Source organism: Dasypus novemcinctus, chromosome 5, assembly GCF_030445035.2.
Source record: "Dasypus novemcinctus isolate mDasNov1 chromosome 5, mDasNov1.1.hap2, whole genome shotgun sequence".
NCBI lineage: Eukaryota > Metazoa > Chordata > Mammalia > Cingulata > Dasypodidae > Dasypus > Dasypus novemcinctus.
Window position 1 is genome coordinate 57,041,481 of NC_080677.1, and position 26,876 is coordinate 57,068,356.

Genomic DNA, 26,876 nt, shown 5'->3' on the forward strand with positions numbered 1-26,876 from the left:
AGAGGGTGCAGCCTGCCCAGGAGTGGCGCCATGCACATGAAGGGCTGGCACGGCAGGATGGCGCAACAGGAGGAAACACGGATTCCGGTGCTGCTGACAACAGAGGGGTACAAGGAGGAGCATGTAGCGAATGGACATAGAGAACAGACAACTGGGGTGGGGGGGAAGGGGAGAGAAATAAATAAATAAATCTTTAAAAAAAAGGTTATGAAAAATAGTGATAAACCAAAAAAAAAAGAACCAATTACCTGGACATGTAATTCATGGGACAAAAATGACCAAAAAATAAAAATAAAAACATATTCAAGTCTATTTATAACTAAATAAATACAAACTAAAATAAAGATTAGCATTCAATTCTCAGATCAGCAAAAATTTGAAAAATTTATTAAGACCTATAAAAGAGGACAAATGGAGAACAGCAGTCTCATACACAATTTGAAGGACAATTTAGCAATATCCATGGAAATTTAATACCTGCAGTCTTTGTCGTAGGAATTATGCTTTTAGGACTTTAACTTATATGTTCACTTACACAAGTGTGCCAAATCATAATGAGGACAGTCTTTGTGGAATTATTTCAATAAAGTAAAATGGGGAAATTACCAGTAGCCTATAATAAGAGACAGATTAATAAACTATAGTAATGTTACAATGTAATAGCTGTAAACATTATAAAGCATAAAATAAATTTATATATTCTGAAATCAAAAGAGAACTACAGTAACAGCTGGTGTCTCTATATTGCCAGGAACTGTTCTAAGTACTTTATCACATATTAATTTACTAAAACCTTGCAACAACTATATGAGATAGATATTAATATTCTCCACCATTTTAACCAGGGAGAAACTGAGACTTTACGAAGTTAAATAATGGCTTCTGTCATCTTTCCATCCCTCAGTCAGCTGGGGTACGGAGACGCTTCTGGAAGAACCATCATGATGGCTGCCCAAGGAGAACCTCAGGTTCAGTTTAAACTTGTATTGGTTGGTGACAGTTGTACTGGAAAAACTACTTTCATAAAATATCATTTGACTGGTGAATTTGAGAAGAAATATGTAGCTACTTTGGGTGTTGAGGTCCATCCCCTGGTTTTCCATATGAACAGAGGACCCATCAAATTCAACATATGGGAAACAGCTGGTCAGGAAAAGTTTGGTGGATTGAGAGATGGTTCTCATGTCCAAGCCCAATGTGCCATTTTAATGTTTAATTTAACATCAAGAGTTACTTACAAGAATGTGCTTAATTGGCATAGAGATCCGGTACAAGTGTGAAAACATTCCCATCATGTTGTGTGGCAACAAAGTGGATACAAAGGACAGGAAAGTTAAGGGAAAATTCATCGTCTTCCACCAAAAGGAGATTTTCAGTACTAAGGCATTTCTGCCAAAAGTAACTACAACTTTGAAAAGCCCTTCCTTTGACTTGCTAGAAAGCTTACTGGAGACCCTAACTTGGAGTTGGTTGCCATGCCTGTTCTTGCCCTACCAGAGGCTGTCATGGATCCAGCTTTGGTTGCACAGTTTGAACATGATTTAGAGGTTGCTCAAACAACTGCTCTGCTTGATAAGGATGATGACCTGTGAGAAAAAGAAGCTCGAGTCCAGCGTCAGAGGTCTAGTTTTATAGGCAACTGTCTTGTGATGTCAATGGTGCAGTGTGTTTGCCACTTATAGAGCTAAGCAGAACATGTGTTTAATCTTTGTAATGCTGAAGGAGATGAAAGGGCTTTGAAGTGAATGTGGCGGTTAAAAAAAACCTTAATTTTTTGGACCTGTATGTTTAGTTGTTTTAGAACACAGTTGTTTCCTTTTAGAGTTTCAAATATAAGACTGCTACAGTCACATCACAATAAAATAAATAAATAAATAAAAAGAAGTAACTTGCCCAAGGTGTCACAGATAGTAAATCCTGGAAATGGGGTTCAATCCCATGCAGTACTGCTTTAGATAACATGCTATTAATCATGATGATGATTCCTGCTATATATCTTTAGGGAGAAATTTCAAGTTGTATAATTATGTGTGAGGGTGTTAACATGTTTGTATAATAATTTACTTTGGAAAAAAGTATATGCATATATATGTATCTATATATGAATATTAAATTTCTGGAAGGATACAAAATAAATTTACCAGTAGTTCTTCTGGGAAAGGAGATGTCACCAAGGACACTTTTATTTCTTCATTTATATGTTTCTATATTTTATGGAAGTTTGAGAAACATGTCTTTTAAAAAAAATCAACATTTTATCTACCTAATAATATAGATCTGTTCAATCAGACAATTTTAACACCTATATTTCATAATTTGGAGAAAAGTAAAAAAATTAACTAAAAATCTTAATAAATTATACAATTAATTTTTTTATCAGAAAAGAGGAAAGAATAACTATAAATGAAACAGTAAATATACCAAGTACAGAGACAGATGCTTTCACTTCATCTCATTTGATTTTATTTACTCTGGGATTCCTTAGGATGCTGAGAAATAAAGCATCACTGAATTTGTGTTTATTTATAGAAGAATGCATGTGTACTTCCCCTGGATTCTACTGATAAGTATCATCTTTTAAGAAAAATATAATTTAAAAAAATCTCAGCAATTTGGAATTCTTTTATCTTAAAAAGAAAGTCTTTTGGAGTGAATCCAGGCTCAAAAAAGGAATAAGAAAGAGAAAGGGGGGGGGGGGGGGGGAGAAAGAGAAGAAAAAGTAACCAAGAAACATATCAAGGTGATAACAGTTGAGAACTAGTAAAGATTATGGCCTGCTTCTATGTCCTTCTATAAAGATGGGCATTCTGAGGGTTGGTTATGATGTCTATCAAACTGTTGCTGAGAGATATCAATGGAATAAAGGGAGACTAAAGAAAAAATGGAGCAAAAAGGAATCCGTTCTAATTAATGACATAATTTGATACATGTAAAATGTAAAAAACACACCAAAAGATGATGGAGCCAATTAGGCTAATTAGTATTTTGAAAAAGTAATTCAATGTGACAACATTTATGTGGGCCTCTGGACATAACCTCATTTTACCTAAGACATAAAATTACAAAAATAACTAAGTGAAGCATGAGGAAGAGGCATCAGAAGAATTGTCATGTTTTCAAAATAAATTGTATTCCTTTTTTTTTTGAATAGTGAATAATTGTGATCCAATGTCTTTTGTGTGATATCCATCAATTTCTACCCTGAGAATGATGTGGAAATCCTGATGACCCTGTCCTCAGATTGTACTACATTGTCAGATTAAGGGCCTAGTCTTGAAGACTTTCAAGTCTCCCTAACACTTCTGACACCAACTGCAAATTTGGGGGTTTACAATACCAACCTCATGTTCAATAATTTGCTAGAAAGACTCATAGAAGTCGCTGAAAACTATTATACTTATGGTCACATTTATTACAAGAAAAGGATACAAATTAAAAATAACCAAGGAAAAGATACAAAGTAGAATTCCAAAACAAAGTTTCCATTGTTCTCAGGGACAAGTTACCCTCCCAGCATGAACTTGTGACAATATGCATGGAGTACTAACAAAAAGGGAAGATTTGCCTACCACTGGTATCAAGAGTTTTTACTGAGGTTTCAATAGATAGGCAAGATTGATTGACCTCAATCTCCAGTCTTACCACCACCCCAAGGTAGGGCTGACATATGGCCTAAAGAGTCCACCATGAGTCATTTAGTTAGCATAAACTATCAGGAATAGTTGAAGAGGCCCTATCACTCATGAAATTTCAAGTGTTTAGAGGTTACCTCCCAAGAACTAAAGACAGGCTGAATACTTTTTAAGCAAGGGAAAATTCCCTACTACACAGCCTGAGTTTATGTCTTTGTTACCTAAAATAAATTTAAATATTTTCACTTCATCTTGCCTGGCATAGATAGAAAGATGATATAGATTTAGGTAAGATAAAATTAGATTTTCAGATACAGATCTAGATGTATACATATATATGCACATATACATGCACTTATACATATTCACAAAACACTCCTCCATCATTACCATTATGGGATTATGGCAGGCATATAATTAGGATGGTGGTGTTAAATGAGGATGAAATAAACACAATAGAGTCTAAAACATGCATCTTTACAACTCATCCAAACAATGAAACTTTTTTTTATCAGAAAAGAGGAAACACTGATTATAAAAGAATCAGCAAATATACCAAGTACAGAGATAGATGCTTTCACTTCATATCATTTGATTTTATTCACTCTGGGATTCCTTAGAAATAAATCATGACTGAATGTGTGGTGGAGTTACATGGAGATGAAATAAACACAATAGAGTCTAAAACATGCATCCTTACTACTCATCCAGGCATCGACTCATCCAAACATCAAAACCAGTTTACGTAACATAAGGGACTATTACTGTTATTCTTTTGTGTTATACACCTCCCAAAAGAAGTACACTAATTTTTTTTATTACTAAATTTTAATTTTGATATATTTCAAACTTTTATTATCAGGCTATACTTAATTACTTTGTACAGAGAATGGATTCTTAAGTGGGAAGGGACTATTTGGGAATATGCCTTCGTATTTTTGGAAAAAGACCATTTCAGAATCTTACATAGAGATGGCAATGAGACGTTCCCTCTTTGCTACATCTACTGTGAGAATGAAGACCATTCTCAGTAATGGAAATGTCAAGATCATGCTAAAGGGCATATTGAGAAGGGCCCCAGAGGAACCCTACTGAGACTTCGATCACATCAATGTAGAACTCAGTCTACGTGGGAAGAAAAAGAAGAGGCTTTGGACTGACAAATGGTGGGGAAATACAGTCATGTACTTTCTGCACAGTCATGTACAGAACATAATCAAGGGTGTTACAGAGGGCTTCCATTACAAGATGAGGTCTGTGTTTGCTTACTTCCTCATCAACATTGTAATTTAGGAGAGTGGGTCTTGGTTTGAAATTTGAAATTTCTAGGATGAAAAATATATTCACAGGGTTTAGATTAGCACAGGTGTTGCTTCTTCATTGTATCAAGCCCAGAAAGATAAGTTAATTCTTAAAGGAAGTGATATTGAACTTGTACCAAATTCAGTTGCTTTGATTCAACAAACCACAACAGTTAAAAACAAGGATATAAGAAAAATATGGGATAGTATCTATGTCTCTGAAAAAGGAACAGTTCATCAGGCTGATGATTATGATCTAAGAGTTATACAGCAGTGGAAACAAGATGCCAGAGCCATTTGTGATATTTTAAAGATACAAAAATTCAAGTTTAAAAAAAAAGATGGCAATGATTTTACATCAATGGTTATTGCCAAAGTCAGGGAAGGATTTAAGAATATTTTTAGTCTCTAGTACATTCACTCTCAAAGTAACTTCTTCAATACATCCTACTAAATATAGTGTTGTTGAGATTCTGACACTGAACAAAGAAGAAATTTTATGATAATGTGAAACATTGGACTGCACCTAAATGATTCACCTTGTATTATTTTTGAATGAAATTTTAAATGTTACTTGTGGACCAGATCTGTTCAAAGTTAAACAGAAAAAGTTTGTATTACTTTTAAAGAATTCTATCATCTTTCCATTGGAAAGTATATTCATATTTTGAAATAGGCCTGCCCAAAATATTTAAACACATATTCTGGAAAGGTTTGAAGATAGACATATGTCCCCCAATTCCATCCCATCACACAATCAATCCACCAACTTATTAGAACTTACAGTGGTCCATTATGTTGTGACTATATGACAGAAATTGAAGGTATTACATATTAGCAAATAATGGAAAGAGAACAACAGCTGGAGAAGGGATCAACTAGTTTTATACAAACAGGTGTTTTATTGCAGCTCTAAAAAATAAAGTCAAATTTACCAAAAAATAAACACTAGGCCTACAGCAATAATTTTTTTTTCAAGAAAGCAAGTTCCGCAACAACTACACCAGAATCAAACCCTGAATTTATTCTCATGCTATATTTCTTGTATGGCTGTATCTTTATACAGAACTAAAATTAAAACCTTAATTCCAAATATAAACCTTGAATCAGCAAAAATAATTAACTGTATATTTACTTTTAAATAAGACAAAAGTTGTATATATTATATAAATTTTCAAAAGATTATTAAAAGTTTCTCCTTAAAAAGGCCTGTTTAAAAAAAGGGTTAATTAATACATTATGGGTTTAAAAATTTTTAAATCAGTTTTATTGATACATATTAATTAAGCATAAATCCATCCAAAATGTATAACCATTGGTCTTCAGGATAATCACATAGTGGTACATTCATCACTTCGATCATTTTAGAGAATTTATTATTCCAAAAATAATAATAAAACCTCATCACCACTCAATCTTGCTATACTTCCCCTTCTGTACAAAACTGCTATTCTGTTTCCTTCTCTCTACTTTACTTGTATTTGTATTCTCTAAAACTGGTCATATATAGGCAACATCACCCATACTCATATTTTACATGACATTTCACTATATTATAAAGTCCCATGTTACATTTTTAGATTTTCTTCCAGTAATATATATGATCTTAGACTTACCCTTTCAACCACTTTCATACCCATGTATTAGGTCTGTTAGTTATAAAGACTTATGATGTGCATTTACCATTTCTATTCATTTCCAAAGATTTATAAACAACTTTTTTTTTTTTTTTTTAACCAATTCTGCACAGATTAACCCTCAGCTTTCCATTCTTTACCCTCATTCAATTTTCTGGTGATATATATTATAATTATTAACTCGATGAGTTTACACAATATATTTAGTTCCTAATAATACAATCACACATTATTTGTTCTTTTGTGTCTAGCTTGCTACAGTCAATGTAATGTCCACTAGGTTCATTCATGTTATCACACACTTCACAATTTCCTTTCTTCTTAAGGTTGTACAATATTCCATTGTGTGTATACATGTATACACCACAATTTGTTTCTCCATTCATCAGTTGATGGAAACCTGGGTTGTTTCAAACTTTTGGCAATCATGAAAGATGCCACTATGAACATAGGTGTGCAGATGTCTGCTTGTGTCTCTACTCTCAATTCTTCTGAGTATATACCTAGTAATAGTATTGCTGGGTCACATTGGAAGTCTTTATTTAACTTCCTTAGAAAATGCCAAACAGTCCTCCACAGTAGCTGGACCATTCTATATTCTCACCAACAGTGAATAAACATTCCTATCTCTCCACATTCTCTCTAACACTTAGAGATTTCTGACTTTTTAATAGTGGCACCGTTATAATAGACATGAAAAGATATCTCATTGTAGTTTTGATTTGCATTTCCCTAATAAGTGATGTTGAACATTTTTTGTGTGTGTTTCTTTGCCATTTGTATTTCTTCTTTGGACAAACGTCTTTTCAAATTTTTTAATTTGGCAGTTTGTCTTTATATTGTTGAGATGTATGATCTCTTTATATATCATGCATATTAACCCCTTACAGGATATGTGGTTGCCAAATATTTTCTCCCACTGAGTTGACTGCCTTTTCACCCTTTTGACAAAGTCCTTTGAGATGCAAAAGTGTTTAATTTTGAGGCGGTCCCATTTATCTATTTTTCTTTTGCTGCTCATGCTTTGGATGTAAGGTTTAAAAAACTGTTGCCTACCACAAAATCTTGAAGATGTTATCCTACATTTTCTTCCAGGACTTTTATGGTTGTCATTTTTACATTTAGGTACTTGATCAATTTTGAGTTATTGTATAAGGTATGATATAGGGGTGCTTCTCTTGGTTTCTATTACCAATGTTTTGTAGTTTCTGAATACAAGTCCTTTATGTCCTTGGTTAAGTTTATTCAAAATATTTGATTATTTTAATTGATTCTATAAATGGATGTTTTTCTGTTATCCTTCTTAGGTTGCATATTAATAGTCTAGAAAAGCTACTGATTTTTCCATATTAATCTTGTATCCTGCAATTTTGCTATACTTGTCTATTAATTCTAGTAGATTTGTTGTAAATATTCAGGATTTTATGGATATTAGAATCATATCATCAGTAAACAGTGAAAGTTTTACTTCTACCTTTCCTATTTGGTTGTCTTTTATTTATCTATGCTAATCGCTCTAGATAGCAATCTAAATACAATATTAAATAATAGTGGTAAGAGTGGGCATCCTTGTCTTGTTCCTGTTCACAGAGGGAAAGTTTTCAGTCGTTCACCATTTATTATAAGGCTAGCTTAGGTTATTCATATATGCATTTTACCATATTGAGAAAGCTTTCTTCTATTCTTACATTTTGGAGTGTTTTTATCAGAAAAGGGTGCTGTATTTTGTAAAATATCTATTCTGCATCAATCAAAAGAATCGTGTGGTTTTTATTCTTCAATTTATCAATGTGGTTTATTACACAAACTGATTTTCTTGTGTTGAACCACCTATTAATACCTGGGATAAAACCCACTTGATTGTGGTGTATAATTCTTTTAATGTGCTTTTAGATTTGGTTTGCAAGTATTTTGTTGAGGATTTCTATATCAATATTCATTAAGGTATGCAATATATATATATATATATTTTGTAGTATCTTTATCTGGTTTGGGTATTAGGGTGATGTTGGCTTCATAGAATGCGTTTGGTTGTGGGAGGAGGGGCACCCGGCTTGCCTCAGTGGCAAACAGTGCGGCAAGAGGTGACACCGCCTCTGCCCACTGGGCCTAGACAAGGTGACCACGCCTGACTAGGCCTTTGCTGCTAACGGCTAGCCGGCACCGCCCTCCCCCTTCCTATCTCCCACCTAGCCCAGCCCTCACTTCCCCTCCCCCCTCCCTTAAACCTAATCTCTTAGTACGCTGTTTGCCCAGCAACAGCTTACAACCACCTATCGGCTTAGTAACAGTGTCAGCCTATCAAGAGTTAGCACATACTCTACTGGCCAATCACTAGCCCAATGCCAGAACATTGCCTTATATGGAAACAGCATTTGCCCTAGCCAATCAGAACCCGCCACACCACTCCCCAATCCTATAAATCTGCATCCCCTTCCGCAATAAACCAGACTTGTGCCATCAGCCTGTCTCCGCGACTCCTTCCTGGGTCGTGCGCCCTCCACGCCTTCGGAGCCCCCAAGGGAAGCCTCAGCGGCCATACGAGGCTTTCTTCCCCACGCCAGGGACCCCTCTCGTCCCACAACGGGACCCCACTCGTCCCACAACAGGGACCCCGCTCATCCCATAACAGGGACCCCGTTTCGTCCCTCATTTGGTAGCATTCTTTACTTTTCAGTTTTTTGGAAGAGCTTGAGCAAGATTGGTATTAGATCATCTTTGAATTATTGTTAGAATTCTCCTGAGAAGGCATTTGGTTCTGGGATATTCATCTTTGGTAGGTTTTAGATGTCTATTTTGATCTCTTCACATGTGATTGGTTTGTTGATGTCTTCTATTTGTTCTATGTTCAGTAGAGGTGGTTCATGTGTTTCTAGAAATTTGTGCATTTGTCTACACTGTCGAGTGTTTTGGCATATACGTGGAAGACTAACCTCTTGTGATCCTTCTTATTTCTAAAGAGTCAGTGGTAATGGCACCCCTATCATTCCTGATATGATTTTTTTGTGTCTTCTCTCTTTTTTTGTCAGTGTAGCTAAGGGTTTGTCAATTTTTTGACATTCTCAAAGAAGAAAGATTGATTTTCTCTATAGAGTTTTTATTTTCAATTTATTTTATTTCTGCTCTGATCTTTACTATTTTGGCTCATCTTGGTTTGGGATTAGTTTGCTAGTTCTTTTTCTAGTTCCTCCAGGTGTGCAATTAGATCTTCAATTTTTTTTCCATTTGCCTTTTTTAAAAATTAATTTATTTTTAATGTTACAATAAAAAAATATGAGGTCCCCATAAGGCCCCCCACCCCCCTCACCCCACTCCTCCCATAACCACAACTTACTCCATCATCATGGAACATTCATTGTACTTGGTGAATACATCTCTGAGCACTGCTGCACCACATGGTCAATGGTCCACATTACAATTTACACTCTCCCCCAGTCCACCCAGTGGGCCATGGGAGGACACACAGTGTCCAGTAACTGTCCCTGCAGTACCACCCAGGATACCTCCAAGTCCTGAAAATGCCCCCACATCACATCTCTTCTTCCCATTCCCACCCTCAGCAGCTACCATGGCCACTTTCTCCATCTCAGTGCTACATTTACTTCCATTACTAATCACATTAGTTCCAGAATAGAGTATCAGTAAGTCCATCCCAATCTATATGCTATTCCTCCACTCTGTGGACCCTGGGATGGTTATGTCCACTCCACCTCTGTATCGAGAAGCGGCTTTAATTCCACTTGGATGATGGATGCAATTCTCCTGTTTGCAGTTGTAGGCACTCTTGGCTCCCTGGTGTGGTGGTTGACCTTCTTCACCTCCCTTTTACCTGGCTAGGGTAAGTCCAATAAACCAGAGGGTAGGAGTTGCAAGCTGTTGAGGCTCAGGGCCTGACTATCACATGGACAGTCCAGAGATTCAGGTCCCCTGAGTATACACTAAATCTCAGTACCAACCACAGCTCTGGTAAAAGTGACCAGAGAGGCTTGTGAACAAAGATCACACCTCAGTCCAACTCCATCACACTAAGGACTACAAACTCCAAAGTAGGGCCAACTGACATGGCACTGAAGTCCATCTACCATGACCATAGAACCTGTGGGTCTCTGTAGCCCTCAGAACCAATACTTGGGGTTGTATCTACTTTAGCTGTCTCTGGGACCCTGCTGAGGTGTGTGTAAGGGCGACCCCTCTGATGACCTCCCGGCTCTTATTTGGAGACTCATAGCCATACAAACTCATTTGTCCTTTCCATTGCCCCCTTTTATCTTTCTTCTTTAATGTAAGCATTGAGGGGTATAAATTTCCATCTCAGCAGTGCTGTTGCATAGGTTTTGATATTTGGTGCTCTCATTTTCATTCATGCCATGATATTTGCTGAATTGTCCTGTAATTTCTTCTGTGACTCACTCATTATTTAAGAGTGTGCTGTTTAATCTCCATATATTTATGAATTTTCCCTTTTTCTATCTATTATTGATTCCCAGCTTCATTCTGTTATGATCAGAGAAATTGCTTTGTATTTCAATCTTACCATATGATCTATCCTTAAGAATCTGTGACTGCTTGATAAGAAGGTATATCCTACTGTTTGGGGATACAATGTTTTATAAACATCTGTTAGCGCTAGTTCATTTACCACATTATTCAAGCTCTGTTTATTTATCCTATGTCCAGATATTTTATCTGGATATTTATTTTATACTAAAAGTGTTGTACTGAATTCACCAACTATTATTGGGAAATGTCTCCCTTCAGTTTTGCCAGTGTGTGTCTCATGTATCTTGGGGCACTCTGGATAGGTGCATAAATATTTAGTATAGTTATTTCTTCATGGTGAATTGCCCTTTTATTAATATATTATGATCTTCTTCATCCCTTATAACAGTATTGCAATTAAAATCTGTTTTGTCTGAGATTAGTAATGCTACTCCAGCTCTTTTTAAAAAGATTTGTTTGCTTGTTTTTATTTATTTTTATTTTTCCCTCTTTCTCTCCCCCCCCACCCCACCCCTGGCCCTGCTGTGCTTGCTGTCTGTGTTCATTTGCTGTATGAACTTCTGTATCTATTCTCATTTTTTCTCCTCTAGGATTCACCGGGATTTGATCCTGGGGACCTCTGATGTGGAAAGAGGTTCCCTGCCAGCTGTGCCACCTTTGTTCCTGGTTTCTGTTGAGCTCCATCTTGACTCTCTCCTTTGTCTCTCTTTTTCTGTTGCATCATCATCTTGCTGTGTAACTCACTTGTGCGGGCAATGGCTTACTGCATGGGCACTTGACTCACTGCGCGGGCACTTGGCTCATCACACGGGCACTCAGCTCACCACGCAGACACTGGCTTGCTGTGAGGGCACTGACTCACCACACAGGCAGTAACACGAGCACTTGGCTCACTGCACAGGCACTCAGCTTGCCATGCAGGCACTCACACAGGCACTCAGTTCACCGTGTGGGCACTGGCTTGCCGCACAGGCATATTTTCTCTTCTTTTTCACCAGGCGGTCCCAGGGATGGAACCCAGGTTCTCCCCTATGGTAGGTGGAAGCCCTATCACTTGAGTCACTCCCACTTCCCTCTCCAGCTCTTTTTAGGTTACTATTTGCATGGAACATTTTTCCAATCTTTCACTTTTAACCTGGTTCTGTATTTGCATCTGAAGTGAGTTTCTTGTGGACAGCAAATACATGCGCATATATTTTTTATCCATTCTGTTAGTCTTTGTCTTTTTTTTTTTTTTAAGGAGGTACTGGGCATTCAACCTGGGACCTCATATATGTGAAGCACATATTCAATCACTGAGCTACACCTGCTCCACAGTCTGTCTTTGATTGGGGAGTTCAAGCTATTAACATTCAATGTTATTACTTTAAAGGCATTACTTCATCCATTTTGTCCTTTAACTTTCTGTTGTCATATCTTACTACTGTCTATCTTTTTACCCTTTCACTTACCCTTCTTAATAACCTTTATTTCTATACTCTTCTCCAGGTCACTCACCCTTGTTTTATCTTTTTAGGCCTAGCACTGCCATTAGTTTCTCTTCTAATTCTGGTCTTTTGGTAACATATTTTCTCAGTTTTTGTCTTTCTGTCAAGAGTTTGAACTCACCCTTATTTTTGAGGGACATGTCTGCTGGATACAGAATTCTTGTCTGGCAGTTTTTCTCTTTCACTACCTTAAATGCATCACACCACTTTCTTTCTGGTGAGAGGTTATTACTTAACCTTACTGAGGTTCCCTTGAATGTGCTTCTTTGCTTTCCTCTTGCTGCTTTCAGAATCCTCTCTTTATCTCTAATATTTGTCATTTTGAATCGTAGGTGTCTTGAGGTAGGTCTATTCGGACTTATTCTGTTTTGGGTGCATTATTCTTCTTGAGTATTGATATTTCTGTCTCTCATAAGGGTTGGGAAGTTTTGGGTCATTATTTCCTCAACTTTTCTTTCTGCCTCTTTTCCATTCTCTTCCCCTTCTGGGACACCAATAATGCATATTTTTTATTGTTGTTGCTGTGTGTTTTCATTTAGTTCCCTGAAACTTTGTTCCATTTTTTTCCATTCTCTTCCCTTTCTGTTCTCCTTGAGTTTCCAGTGTGTATGACCTGTCTTTGAAGTCACTAATTCTGTCTTCAAGCAATTCAAATCTGCTTTTGTGTATCTCTAATGTATTTTTAATGTCATCCATTGTGTCTTTCATTTCCACAAGCTTTGTTACTTTTCTTTGCAACCTTTCAAATTGGACTTTATGCTCATCCAGTGTTTTCATATTCTTTAGTCATATTTTCTTTCAATTATTTGACTTGATTCAGGAGAGTTGTGTGATTATCATTGATTAATTGGTTTAAATCCTGTATCTCTTCAGGATATTTGGTTTGTTCCTTTAGCTGGGCCATCCCTTCCTGTGTCCTAGTATGGGTTATAATTTTTGACTCATGTCTAGGCATCTGAATATGTTGGGGAATTTACTAAGATTGTCTATTTCTCTCTTGATTATTGTGTTTTTTCCACAGCTCTTCATTTATATTTGGATCAACTTATTCTAAGTCTTTAAAATTGCCCAACTTAAGTTCACAATCAGGCTAGTGACTCACTAATGGGGCACAGATTTTCTCCCACAAATTCCTGTTAAGAGGGACCTAAAAATAGTTTTTCTCCATGCAATTTCCAGATGGGCCAGTAGATGGCACTCATCAGTGCACCCTTCCACAGAGGTGTTTCACTCAATCTTTGCTTTTCCTTTGTTTTGGTCTGGCCAGAGAGAAGATTCAAAGCAGGCTCTACTGGTCAAATTCACTGAAGAGAAGCCCCCTGACTGCCACTTCTTTTCCCTTGTAACTGCTCAAAGGGAGGAAAGTGTCTGTTCCCCTTCATTCAGTTGCACTGAGCCAGGGGTTTTAACCCAAATTAATATCTTGGGGGTCAGGGATGGGAGCCTTTCCTAGCCACCCCAGGCTGGTAACTTACCTTTTGTTTTGGGTTCTTCTTTTTTATGTCCCTCACCCTCGTGAGAGTTGTGTAACACTGTCGTGGTCTCCAGATCCCCAAAGCAGGTCTCTGGGACAGCTTTTGGCCCTTTCTCCATTGTTTTTGTGAGAGAGTTGAGCCCTGCTTGCCTGTCCTCATGACACCATTCCAGAAGTCCACATTATGGTTTTAATATGAGCATATGCATTTCTGTTATAATAAAACAAGTTGATGAAATTAACAATTCACTTAAATGTGATATTATGGTTCATTCATATAATGTGACACTATGCAACCATTAAATTTATACTGCTGAATAATACTTAATGCAATGGACTGCTACTCAAAATACATACATACAAGGTGATCTTTTACAAAGTAAAACTATATGTTTTCATAATAAAATACCCTAGAAATCTAGTATTAAATTTCAACAGTAGTTAACACTGGGTAAGAGTCACAAATGTTTTTATTTTCTATTTGCTTATATTATTTCTATATTTAAAATAAGAAAAATATTCTTATTTTTATTATAATAAAATATTTTCTTTTGGTTTTAAAGTTTCTGGGTTCTCAGCTATTAAAAATACTAGCAATCCAAAATAATGGTTATAGATAGTGAGCATTTTTGTGCACTCTATTTAGGGCTCTTTTAAAATGAATAAAAGTAGATGACAAGTTGAGCCACATTTTCCACAACTCCTATTTTGCTACACTTCTATCATACTCAAAGGAATACCAAGTAAAAACATTCAACTTGGTTTACAGAATGAAAATTATCCATCATGGTCCTGATCTAATAAATTGATAAATACATGAACTCTCACAAAATAATCTTATATTATGTACTAAAACAATAACATTTTATACATATCTACCAGAAATTAAAATAATTGGGATTTCAATTTAGCATTAGTAAAAAGTGGTGCTTTATCTGCCCTATGAACTAGGAAAAAGTCATCACTTTTCAAAAGTCCCTGAATTTGTTTTTATTGCATGAGTTTCAATAAATATGTACTCTATGTTTATTCAAACATGTATTTCAGCATCTCTTTCTTAAGCTGTACCTCCAATCAACAATATAGTTTTTAAACATAATTAAACGAAGCATTGCTTTTACTTGACATAAAAAGCTGAGCAACTACGTTACTCCACAATATACAAAAAACAAAAAACAGGCCTGCCAAGATGTGAGGTTGACATCTATGGTTTTTACATACAGCGGAATGATTTCCGGTTAAAATCGGATGTGACTGGAATGTACAGGAAGGTTAACAAAGAGACCCAAGTAAACCAATAGCCTAGAAAAGTTGGCCTGGAAAAAATTCCCATTGTAATAACACAATATTTGCAAATATCAATATTTGAAAGTAACAAATAAAAATTATCATGTATAAAGAAGGAGCTTGAGGACAACAGAAATTTGAGCAAGACATCATTTCTGTGTATGTGCTAACATCAACAACAATTAGAATTTTCTGACCTGCCTGTATTACGCTGAAGTACTCTAATATCATTAAGAAGTAATAGTTAATTTTACTCCCATATATCTCAGCTGTCTCTAAACTACATGTTTACTCTGTCTCTGACCAGAGGATTCCCAGGAATAAAAGGTCTTCCAAACAAAAGGAGTTTTCAAGTCATGGCAGGCAGCAAACAAGAGAAAGTAAAAGAGCATATTACTGGAGAACCTTGGCTGCTACTAATCTAACAATATATGTCAATATTTTAAAAATGCAGACTGTCAAGCAGCTTCAGTGGAAGTAATTATAAAACAGGAAAAAGGCTGGACATATTAATTTTTTTTATCACTCCCCCCCTTGCGGCTTGCTTGCTATCTGTTCTCTGCATCCATTGCTTCTGTGTGTCTGTATGTATTTTTATGTATTCCTTGCCCCCATGCAGCTTGCTTGTTGTCTGCTCTCTGTGTCCATTTGCTGTGTACTTTTCTGTGTTTTTACTTTTCTCCCTAATTTTTTTTGTTGCATCACCTTGCTGAGTTAGCGCTCCATGGTGCTTGTAGGCCAGCAGCATTCTGTGGCGCTTGCAGGTTGGCAGCTCTCTGCAGCATGCAGGCGAGCCTGCCTTCACAAGGAGACCCCGGGATGCGAACCCAGGGTCTCCCATATGGTAGACGGGAGCCCAACTGATTGAGCCATAGCCGCTTCCCTGGGCATATTAATTTTTTTAAACACAACCTGAATAAAATTGGTGCACTGGATGGACAGTTTCCATACTGCTCTGAATTTTCCTTTCCTTGATCTTTCCCCAAAATGCTTTAAAAATTCCAGCCTTAAAAAAAAAAAAAAAAAAAAAAACTTATGCTAGATGGATCTCCTTCCTTCCCTGTCTTTCACCTTAAAGTTTCCTCCTCTTCTGAATATACTCTCTTTATCCAAAATGTATCTCTACTTCATTTTCTAACTTAATATTTTCCCAAGAGAATATATGTACAAAAATTTAAAGTCAAATACTACTATTAAGTTTGGCTTAAAACAAAAAGTAATCTTCTTCCCACCCTTCCACACTCCAGATTCCTGCCCCTCCCACCTCCTTTCAGGTAGTCATACACACATTGACACTATTCCACATTGGGTAAAATCAATATTCAGTCTTATTATAATATAAATATACACTTGAGCCACTTCATGTACATAATTACTTTTCCTTTGTTGAACACTTTTTTCTTTAACTTTAGAGATACCAAATGCCTTTTGAGGAGGCAGGGGTAATTTTTGTGTATCTTCACTATTCAGCACCAGACATTACTAAAAAAGTAAATTAATTAAAATTTCCCTTACTCCAGGGCAACAGCTCAGACTAATACGTGAGTTTCATGTTTGTTTCACTTAGACACTTTTCTGAAGTCTCCTACCCTACTGTTTAAACTGGACTAGATGTTCTCTAGGCATTTTTGAAGAGCCATTGTTTGAACTTCCTTGATTCAATATATTCCTTCTTTATTAATTCACTTAGTTTCATAGTGCACATCTCTAGTGGATTTCTAAAACTGAAGAGAAGGACGTTATTTTTAAGACACTGTATGTACAAAAACATATTTATTCTACTTACACACGATTGATAATTTTAGTACAGAATTCTGGGCTGTAAATCATTTTCCCTCAGAATTTTAAAGACACTGCTTTCTTTGTTATAACAAAGAAATACAGTGCCATTCAGATTTCCAAAACATTGATTTTTTTTTTCTGAAAGTTTTCAAGTTCTTGTCTTTATCTCTGATGCTTTGGGATTTCCCAACGATGTGTCTTGGTAAAAGTTGTTTTTTTTCTTCCTTTCTTATTTTGCTGCATATTTAATAAATCTTACCTTTTCAATACTCATATATTCTAGTTTTAGGAACATTTCCTTATGTTATTTATTTGATAAGTTTTCTTCCTTTGCTTTTGTTCTCTCATTTTCTAGACTCCTTGTCATTTGGATGTTGGATCTCCTAGATTGATTAATCCTTTACTTTTTAATTTTTCTCTATTTTCCGTATTTTAAATATTTCTACTTCTTTAGGAGATTTTCCAAACCTTATCTTGAAAAACTCTTTACTGATTTTAAAATGTTAACTATTATATTTAATGTCTAAGAGCTCCTTTATGTCCTTTCAATATTACCATTTTGAAACACCTATTCTTGTGTGTAGTTATAATATCTTTATATTACTTATACTATTTTTAAATTTTCCTTCTCCTTCCTATATTATCTCTACATTCTTATAATCCCATTGTAATTTGTTTGTTTGTTTTAGTATCTACCTTTCATTATTGGTTCTGAATATTTAAGTAGTTAAGAGTACATTTCTGTAAAGCTGACTGACATATTATGCCTTTGCATAAGGTTTATAAACTGGTGGATATCAATGTAGGTTGCTATCTCTGACTTGGTGCTTCCAAATATTTGCTGGTGTGTTCCTTGGTTCTAACAGTTGACTCTTAAAGTTTTTTCTTTTCTGAAAAAGTGTTTATATCACCTTTAATTTTGAAGGATACTTTAACTGGGTATAGAATTTTGGGTTCACAAGATACATTTTTTTCTAGTACTTAAAAAAAGTCTTATAGTTTGCATAGTTTCTGAAAAAAGTTCTGCTGAAATCCTTATCTTTGTTCCTTTGCATATAATTCATCATTTTTAGTTGCCTTCAAGATTTATTTTTAACTTTCACTTTCAATAATTTGAATATCATGAATCTAAGCAGCTTTTTGTAATGTTTGTCTATTTGGGAATCTCTTATCATCTGTCTTTCATTAGTTTTGGAAAGTTCTCAGACATACATATTCTATTTTTTCTTCTACAATCTTTCTTTTCTTCTTATGAATCCCAAGTATACATGTTCAAGAGTTCTTGGAAACGTGATTTTGTCCAACAGTTCTTAAAAATTCTGCTCTGTATTTTCCCCAATCTATTTCCCTTTCTATTTTGGTTTGAGTAATTTCTGTTAACCTGTCCTTAAGTTAACTGATTCTTTCATTGATTAAGTCTACCAATTAGCCTACTGAAAGCATTCTTCATCTCTATTACCTTGTTTTTTTACTTCTTAATATGGCTGTTTGACATTTTATTTTCTTTATCTTTGATGAATCTCTCCTTGTTAATGCATGCTGCCCATCTTTTCTACTAGAGCATTTAACATAATAATCATATATAAAATTTTTGGCACTTGCAACAATTTGTGTCAACTCTTGAATTTACTTCTTTGATGTAAATTCAAATTCTCTTGACAAGGGATTATTTTTCTGGCTTTTATGTATGTCATGCAATTTTTTAATTACCTGCTTGATACTGTAGTTAGAACAGTAGGAAATAAGGTAAATATTATTTGTGCCAGGTAATGGACATGCATTTTTTCTGATAGACAAATGGTGTAAGGCAAGGGTTCTTAACTTTTTTTGTTCCACAGACCCCTTTGCCAGTCAGGTGAAAACCACAGACCCCTTACTAAGTCCACACTATAGTGTGTATTATTTATTAAATATATCACACCCACACCAACATGTCCCCACAAGAATTTTTTTTGAATTTTCAATTCAGGCTCATGGACCCCTTTTTAAGAACCCCTGGCGTGGGGGGTTGGACCAATCTAAGTTCAGTTAAGATTATGATTTGTTGTTGCCATACTTGCCTTCACTGTATCAATGGCTTCAAATTCTTCTAGAGTTACCTTGTGCTCAAGATGGTAGCTGGGGTGCCAAAGAGATTTTCTCTAAGTTCCTATTCCACTTTCAGCATTCCCTGCAGTCCTTCACCTCAGGTGGGGCATCTCCATGTTCTCTCCCCTCTTCCTGTAGTAGACTTCTGTTGCTTATTACTTAGGGCTTATCAGTCTGGGTGGGGGAAATGTGGGGAGAAAAAGCATTCTTTGTTTCCTGATCCAATTTTAGCCTTAAAGAGCTCCTGCTGCCTGGGTCTCAGGAGAGGTGTCCCTCCTCCCCATGGGAGCCAAATACTGCCGTATTGACACATCTTGTTCAGAAGTGAGCATCTTACCCCTTTCTCAATTGTTAAAGGCTTCTTCTTCCCTCCATGCCTGCAATACCAATCTCTCAACACACCCCACAATCTTTCTTAAGCACCCAACGGAGGTTTGTGGAGAAGAGAAGAACCCTTGTATCTGCAGCTCCTGGAGTTTTAAACTTCCCACCCACATCCAGAATCAGTCTTCAATAATTCATAAAATTTTTTTTGTTAAATTCTTTATACTATTTTTATGGTACCCAGTGAGTCATCCTCTCTAATCTACCACATGAGAGTCAGTGCCTAGCTTCCAAGAGATTCAAAGAAAGCCTCTTTTTCTTTATACTGCAGGCTATTTGAATGTCATCAACCTCAGCTTTATAAAGAGTTCTAGAAGCAAAATAAATAAGCAAACAAAAAGCTATGATTTTGTAGTTTATTTGGCAGTTTCCTTGTTGTTTGGATGGAAGTGATATATTTTCAGTATTTCACATCTTAGGCAGAAGTGAATCTAGCCATGCACCTGAATTAAATCACAACTTTGACCTGACAGAAGACAGAAGATGGCTATTTTTGGTGATAAATAGTAGGTTACTATCAATTTAATCAGATGGTGATTCCAATTAAAACTGATGTAATCTTTTTCTTGGAACATATCATGAAAGCCCCTAAAAACTGACTAACAATGTGGAAAATGCTTTCATTTATTTTTTTCTTTTATTTAAAATAAACAGTCTTCTGAGTCTTCTACACTAATATTAAGTAACTACAGTTACTAGGAGATATATATATATATATATATATATATATATATATTTACACACACATACATACATACATATACCTAGAAGGATTGTGAAATAGTCTGGAGAGAATTAAAAAAAAAACAGTGGATTAAGAATTAAAACACTTGAGTTTTACTTCCATTTCCACACTTTAATAGGCAGGTCAATTGTGGCAAGTCACTTAATCTGTCAGAGTTTTAGTTTCCTCAAATAACAATCAAATTGATAATGTACTTTAAGTACTATGAGAATTTTATAAAGCACTATACAAATGTGGTTCATTTCATTATTTAAAAATGAGATTTTGTAGTCAAAACTCATTAAAATGTTATATTACATCAACAGTTTGAAATGACCCTCTAGATTCTATGATTATTTAAATGGCTATATGTTATACCGTTATTTAAAATGTTTAAGAAAATTTCCTATTTTATAGCAAAAGAGAAAGAATTCTGAACATATAGAGCTAATCAATTAAAAAAGTCCTAGTTATCTTGTCATAATAAATTTGTATCACCTTCTTTATATGATAAAACCTATCACATGTAAAATCTCAAAGCAATAAATATTATGCCTTACTTATAATATGAAGGAGCAATAAGAGGAATATAACTTATGACAATTTTTATATATTTATATACTTACCTCTGCCTCAACAACGCTAGAAGGCAAATCCCATAAATTTCTACAACTATCCTGATGATAAACATCCCTTGATTTATTTGGCTGTTTTGCAGATTTAAGAAAACTGTGATTATACAGTAGCTTTAAGTGTAGACCACAGTAACATCTAATAGAAAACTGACTGTATCCAAACTTGGTATATTCACATATGAGATTCTGTGGTGAATGAGCAGATCCAGGTAAAATGTACCTTTAATTGAGTAAGGCAACACTACAGGGTTATACAAGAGTAGTTGGTGAAAAAAACAAAACAAAAAACCTTATAATAAAGGAATTGACCTCTCATCAAAATGCTCTATTATTAACACTTTTTCCTAATCATTCCCTAGAGTCCTGTAGTATTACAGCCCACTGACTCCCAGCCAAGAAACCTCATCAACATTGCTCTGCATAAGTTTCCATGGCTCAGATAGATGCTTCCGCTCTTTTTCACATTAGACTTCCAGTTCTGCTTCATCCCAAGGACACTATCTGACCTGTCTATTTGCCATGGAAATATATTTTAACAATATTTGCAAGACTGCAGCTGCAACAGTGCATTCCCCTATCTGCCATCACACACCGCACAGCCGCCACTGTTACCAAGCAACACTCCTCTTGTTCTTATTGGGAGGAAACACAGATTTAAGTTCTCTATGATAGCAAAGCCTGTTGTGGATATTTTTCCTGAAAACATGTAGTGGCTCTGCTACAAGCAAAAACAAACAAAAAAAGAATAAAGTAGAAGTATAGTTTTATTATCGTACTGATGATAGTCACAGATGAAAGGGGAAAAATCACTCATTTATGAGCTAAGCGGCTTCTGTTTATAGGAACAAGAGAAATCTACAAAGGACATTTCTGTTGATCTTTTCCATTAATTCTTAGGAAATAAGGGAAGTTAGGGTTTTGGAATACCCTTATTACACACACCCAAATGTTAACTGTCATGTGCTTTTCATAAAAACAATGGTGACAGTGTTGTGTTTGAAACATAGCTCTTTCCAAATCCATAAATTAAAGGGCAGAGTCTTGGGTGATTGCACCACTGACCCTGAAAGGTCACCTAATTCATTTCCCTGACCCTAAGTACTCTGTCAGCTGTGCAGAGGAGTATCTCTCCTTATCTTCAAGATATACTGAATTTCCCTGGTCAAAGAAGAGAATAAAAACAATTATCATTATCGGAGGTTGCAAGATAAAGAACTTCTCTTCAATTAAATTACTTGAGTGGTTTAAGTTTAAGAAAATGGGAGCCTAACTTAACATCTCATGGGAATGCAGGTTTGTGCAAATCCCTAGGTATTTTAAGCAAATTCTTTATTTCCTAGCCTAATAATTCACTGTAATTTTTTTACTAAAAAACATTAATTTACAAGTCATTTTAAAGTCTATTGCTCTATATTAATAAAATTTCATTGTATCCTGGCTAGCCTGTACATGCGTTTAAAAACTTCCACAATATACAATACTGTGATTGTAATTAATAGCACTGAAACATATATCCAAATATGATTAAAAAGGGAAATCTTAGATTATATATGGGAACAGAATAAAAAAATGCATAGAACTACACACACAGTGAACCCTAAGTTAAACCATGGTCTTTAATGGTACAATTATAAAAACGTGTTCTCTTTAAGTGTAACAAACGTTCCACACCAATATAAGGTGTTGGTGGTGGGGTGGTATATGTGAATCCTGTATTTTATGCATGATTGCTTTATAAACCTGTAACTTCTCTAAAAAAAAAGAAGAGGTGGAATTTATGCAAGGTCCAAGAATTACACTTTGAGAACTGATGACCTGATAAATATTTGAGAATGAATGGATTTTATTTAATCAATGTCAGTCAACAAGTACTTAGTGGGTACCTTACTAGTGTCAGACACAGTAAATGAGTCAGGCACCATCCTGCCCTCAGGAAGTAACATTCAAATGACAGCAAATAATCAAGTAACTGCCTGGATGAGTGTCCCAATAGAAAACAAATAGCTTACTTAAAATAGGTAGTTGAGGAAAGATGAACCAAAAAAGTTTCTTTACAGTAGTGTAGGCAGAGCTAATGGAAGCATAGGGAGTGTGAGGCACCCAGTGATGAGCAACAGCAGTAATCTTTAACCATCTCTAGGCATTGCGGTAGTTTGAGTCTTTTGTGGATCCCAGAAAATTATGTTCTTAAATTAATCCATCCCTATGGGTATGAACCTATTGTACATGAGACCCTATGATTAGATTATCTCAGTTAAGGGCCATTTGATGAAATTACTTCAGTAAGGCCTAGCCCAGGGTGGGTCTTAATCATCTTGAGTCTAGTGAATACACAGAGAGAAAAGGCCATAGGTGCAGAAGAACCCTCTACCCCCTAAAACTGAGAGAGAAAGTTCCAGAAGTCAGAAGCTAAAATAAATGGAACCCAGAGAGAAAGCCAGGAGAAGAGAGAAAGACACACTGGGGCAGAGAGCAAGCTAGAGAAAGCCAGAAGCTGAAAGCAACAAGACAGGAGAAGGGAAACACAGCAGATGCCACCATTGTACCCTGCCATGTGACAGGAGTCCAAACCATTGCATGATGTCTTTTTTTTTTTTTAATGATGTCTTGATTTGGACATTTTCCCAGTCTCAGAACTGTAAGCTTACAATCTATCTAATAAATCCCTAATAAATGGTAAAAGCCAACCTCTTCCTGGTATATTGTCTTGCAACCTATAGCAAAGTATAACAGCATGTTAAAAAAAACACAAACAAACAACAACAAAAAACTTTCACAGAGAACCTCACATTGCTTACATTGGCTGCATTGTGCTAAGCCCTAACATAAACCCAGACAGGCAGCAAGTCCAGAACATTCCAAAAACATTTTGTTTCTGATCATCAGGACCTAGACACCCCCCTTATAATGCAAATTACAAAAAATAATCATGTTATTCAGGAATTCTTTTGTAATATATCACAGTACATCAAAAGCTGGTGGCAAAGTTTCTGTCTGTATATCCCACACCCTTTCCATATTTCAGTCATGCTTCCCCTGGTTCCAAATATTCCTAAGTCATCTTATTCCATAAACTAGGAATAGCTCTGACTCTAACCATTGTATATTCATAGTCTGACTTATTTTGGGAATTTAAAATTTACTCCAGCGGGGTCATTACGAGTGTGTGGTCAGGTGACACGTTCATGTTTATGAGCTTGCCACCACACGGTACAAGTTTATTATGTTAAAGCCACATTTAATTTGGAATTCTTTTCAGCCAATTAAGTGATACTGACCATTGCTCTGAGTACCTGACTCAAAGAGGTTTGCTTGGGCTTAAAATGTCAACTTTCTGAGGTTTTGGAACCACACCTAGTTGATACCACCCAGGAAGGATGCTCCCATTTGGCACTAGGAAAAAGGGTACAGCCCGAGCCATAGTCACTGCACTCCTTCTTACTGTCCAAGTTCAATTTCTATTTTGCACCAAAATCTTTTGTTTCATAAAGTCAATTCCCAACTCTGGACCAACTCCTTGCAAAACTGTATGGCTACCTCAAACTTCCACTGCTAGAGGTGTCCAATGTGGTATGTTCAGCATATCTAGACACTTGTCAGCCAAACAAATGGTAAGAACGCAGATATGTTGAATTTTAATTTCCTAAATAGGTCTCAACATATGAAAGGCATGGCTTTGGTACATTAGATTTGAAGACACTAGAGTACTTACAGAGCTGGTGTTTTAAAAATCAGATTCATAACCTCTATTCTGTGGGAGAACTGGGAGTGACAGATTTTATAAAGCCACTAGTCAATAACCAGAATTTTTGTCTCTCCATGAACATCTCCAAGCTGTCTGAGGATCTCCCTCATACTGTAGCTTCTCTCACATTCTATCCCTCCTACACCATCAGAGGCAAAACAGTTCAGCCAGACATTTGTCAGGAACTTTGTAATATTCCTTACTCCCCTCCTAGGGTTGGAGGCCAAAAGCAAAAGGACCGAAAGGGGGTCTAGATCAGGACTCAAGGTCTGCACAATCTTAAAAAGACCCAGCACACACTGGGAATGAAGAAAACCAAATAAAACTTAAATTCAGTTCTGAGAGATGGTGTATTGAGGTACAACTTTCCTTTGTGAGGCCTAATGATGAATTTGTCCTTAAAACACACACTTAATGCACATAAATGCTGTCATGTTCAACCTTACATGAAATGGTAACTGTTTATGTTCCAGGAATAATTGATATAGAAAGATGAAGAATAATTGATATAGAAAGATGAAGCAAAAAAAAAAAAAAATATATATATATATATATACACACAGATATACTTTAGGACTACTTTTGGTGCTCAGGCCCCAGTACATTTTGGGACATGTGTTTAGACTGTTTGATCACGTAACAGTCTGGCTCAAGGTTCTTTGAATTCTAAGCTGAGAACAGAGAGCCTCATTACTACTTTGTTGTTCTCTTGTATGTTAACCTCTGAAAAATATGAATAAAAAGAGGGTGGGAGTTTTACAAAGATAAAAAGCTGCTATTACAATAGATTTATTTGGGACTTTGCAAATGAAACATGGAAGAACAAATAAGAAACTAACCAGAATGGTTGTTTATAAGGAATGAAGTTTAAAGAAGAGAAGAGGCCAGGGATGACTGTGTCACTAATCTTAGTATATATATTTTTTTATATCATTTTGATAATTTTTTAAAACTATTCACTTACATTACCCATAAAGATAAAGAAGAAAAATAGTGCATAAAGTTAGGATAATAATTAAAAATGAAGAAAATATGTAGACAATATGTGAATAACTAAAGTTTAAAAAATACTGTTTTGATACAAGTAATACACCCACCTCCATTTTTCCCTTGGTAAACCAACGGATATTTTGCTTTTCCTTAAACTATTTATTTTGAAATAATTTCAATCTTAAAGGGCAGTTGCAAAAATACTACAAAACCCATACATAGAACTTCCAATGGATATTTTTCAGTCTTCATTTTATGTGTCTTATCAGGGGAGTGTCAACACATTTGACCATTCCTTCCTTGAAATGTTCTTTACCCTGAGTGCCATGAGACATTTTTCCTGTCTCCTTACCTCTCTGGCAGCTGCTTCACAATTTCCCTTTCCTCTTTAACCCAATACTAAAGGACTATACTTTGTGAGAATTCCATGGTAGGCCCTCTTTGTGTCCCAATTACATTCCCCTCAAAAGAAGTCTCCTTTACTCTTTTGGTTTGGATTGTCACAAATAAGCTTCTACTGTAAAAGTGTATCACAAGACCAGACATAAATCTTCTGATATATATATATTTTTTACAGGAAAAATACCTTATAATTATTTGTATCCTCTAACTTACCAGTATAACATCTGCTGCCTAGTAATGGATTTGAACATATTCTAGTTAATTATTTTATTTAAGACCAACCCATCCTTCTTTATTTATAAGCCAAGGAAGCAGAACAACTAAACTAAGACTTTGAGGGGTCTGGAGGTGGGTCGGCACCGGTAAATATACAAAGGAACAAAAGACTTTTTTTTTCTTTTAAATCCAATCCTTACTGAGAATATCATTTAGGGTGATTTAAGAACCACTCATTCACAGGAACTTTCTGGGCTTACTAAATCACAATCAATGAGTATAAATTTTAGAATACATATTTTCAAATACTCTCCTCCATGAATTTCTAGTTCCATAGTTAGGTTTATACCCAGTGCTCTATATATCTCTCCATTTAGCAAATACGGTCACTCCAATTATTTAGAACAAATAATTCTTCAAGTTCCAACCCATTAGTGATATTTAAGACTCAATATATGTGAAGAAAAACAGATGATTATGGAGCAGGTAAGAGAAATAAATTTAAGAATTACTCTTCAACATGATTAATTTCTCTTTAGTATTATACTCAAAGGGTACAGGAAGAAGGAATCAAATGGATTCTGTTACACAG

The 26,876-nt window shown here is 35.7% G+C and overlaps 1 protein-coding gene and 1 pseudogene across 7 annotated transcripts in view; one reads left to right on the forward strand and one right to left on the reverse strand.

Moving 5' to 3' along the window:
• The window catches only part of PPP1R9A (protein phosphatase 1 regulatory subunit 9A), a 459,269-nt gene that overhangs the window by 254,139 nt on the left and 178,254 nt on the right, over window positions 1–26,876 (reverse strand). The window lies entirely within an intron of this gene.
• On the forward strand, window positions 945–1,592 carry LOC101442715 (GTP-binding nuclear protein Ran-like; annotated as a pseudogene).